Source organism: Benincasa hispida, chromosome 2 (assembly GCF_027475165.1).
Source record: "Benincasa hispida cultivar pf3 chromosome 2, pf3_genome.v1.1, whole genome shotgun sequence".
In the NCBI taxonomy this organism is placed as follows: Eukaryota; Viridiplantae; Streptophyta; class Magnoliopsida; order Cucurbitales; family Cucurbitaceae; genus Benincasa; species Benincasa hispida.
Genome location: NC_143479.1, coordinates 51,273,954 through 51,276,131, shown reverse-complemented (window position 1 = coordinate 51,276,131; position 2,178 = coordinate 51,273,954). Strand labels below are relative to the sequence as shown.

At 32.6% G+C, this 2,178-nt stretch overlaps 1 pseudogene; it reads left to right on the top strand.

Moving 5' to 3' along the window:
* Positions 1–606: 606 nt before the first annotated feature.
* Positions 607–1,976, top strand: LOC150037985 (uncharacterized; annotated as a pseudogene).
* The last annotated feature ends 202 nt before the right edge of the window (positions 1,977–2,178 follow it).

Genomic DNA, 2,178 nt, shown 5'->3' with positions numbered 1-2,178 from the left:
CATGAACTTTTAAAGTTATGGCTTTGATTTTTTTGGTTTGAGGCTTGAACTTTCAAAGCTAGGGTTTAATCTCTCATGTATATTCTTGAATCTCATAATAAACTCTTGTTTCATATTGTTCTTGAATAAGATTGAATTTTAGAGAACTTGCCAAAGTTGGGATTACAACTTTACCAAAGTTATGGCTTTAATTTTAGAGAACTTGCAAGAACTTGCCACTTTTCTTTAATTAAATGTTTGCCAAAGTTAGATATGTCAATGTATCTAATTTGTTAGGGCTTTATGAACTAAGTAATGCTTTGCCAAACTTGGGTTCAATTTTTAGTTAATGGAATTAATATATGTTTAGCACATTAGAGCATGTGCACACCTTGGGTTCAATTTTTTGAGGTTTGGTTACACTTTGGGTTCAATTTTTTTTAGATGTGTTTGTCTTTGTTCTCAGATTTGTTTTGAGGTTCTCTAATATGTCTTACTTTTTTGAGGTTGGAATGTTGTAGAGCTAGAAATTACAAGTTGTATGTATTGGAAACTTGTTTGTTTTCCACAACTTGTTTTTTTGAAGTTGATCATTGTTTATCATCTTTTCTTATTAGATTTACAATCATGGATAAATCATGGATGCACAAGAGTATGTTATCCAAAAATTATGAATTGGGTGTGGAAAACTTCATAAAATTTAGATTTTCTAATACAAATAGCTCTTATATTCGTTGTCCTTGTTTGAAATGTGGGAATTGTGAAAAGCATAGTAGCAAGGATATTAGAGAACATTTATATGTCAATGAGATTGATGAAAGTTATAAAATTTGGTTTTGGCATGGGGAAAAACTTCCTAGCTCATCATTTTGTAGAGAATCTTCTAAGTTTGACACCATATGTATGAAGAGATCGATGTTGGAAGTTTAAGAGAAATGGTTGAAGTTGCTCATGAGGAATATTCAAGAAATCCGAATGGATTTGAGAAGTTGCTTAATGATGCTGGAAAACCATTATACGAAGGGTGAAAAAAATACACTAAGTTATCTAATTAGTCAAATTGTATAATTTAAAAGTTAGATATAGATGAAGCGATACTAGTTTTTCAGAACTACTCAAAATCTTAAAGAAAATTTTGCCCACTAGCAATGAGCTCCCAAATTCAATGTATGAAGCAAAGAAAACTTTAGGTGCACTAGGAATAGAATATGAGAAGATTCATGCATGCCCTAATGATTGTTGTTTGTATAGAAAAGAATATGTAGATGCAATTGAATGTCCTGAATGTGGTGAATCAAGGTGGAAAAACGGGAAAGATACAAAATATGGGAAAAAAACAAATACCGTCAAAAGTGATATGGTACTTTCCACCAATTCCATGATTCAAAAGGCTTTTTAGAAGTATTTATTGTGCTAAAAACTTGACTTGGCACGTTGATGAAAGAATTGTAGATGGTAAGTTACAACATCCAGTTGACTCTCTGGCTTGGAAATTAGTAGACTCTAAATGGCCAGACTTCGGTTATGAGCCTAGGAATCTTCGTTTAGCATTGTCAACCGATGGAGTAAATCCACATGGTGAAATGAGTTCTAAATATAGTTGTTGGCTTGTAGTGATGATTATTTATAATCTTCCATCATAATTGTGTATGAAAAGAAAGTACATGATGCTATCAATGTTGATTTTGGGTCCAAAACAACAAGGGGACGACATTGGCACATACTTAGCACCACTAATTGAAGATTTAAAACTTTTATGCGAAAGTGGTGTTGAATGTTATGATGCTTATCGAGAAGAACTATTCAACTTACGGTTAATTTTGTTGTGGACAATCAACGATTTTCCTGCATATGGTAACCTAAGTGGATGTTGTGTGAAAGGGTATAAGGCATGCCCAATTTGTGGAGACAATATATCTTCTATAAGATTGAATTATGGGAAAAAAATGTCATACCTTGGACATTGAAGATTTCTAGTACGAAATCATCCATTCTGACACAAAAAAAAAAGTCGTTTCACGGTCAAAAGGAACTTGGCACAATTCCAGAACCACTGGGGGAGGCTATATATTTAAAAATCAAATATCTTGAATTTCCTAAAGGAAAGAAGAACAATAAAAAACAAACCACGAAAGGAAGTTCAAAGATTTGTTAGAACAAGTTGTCTTCCTGCCATACTGGAAAGATTTTCATGATGTG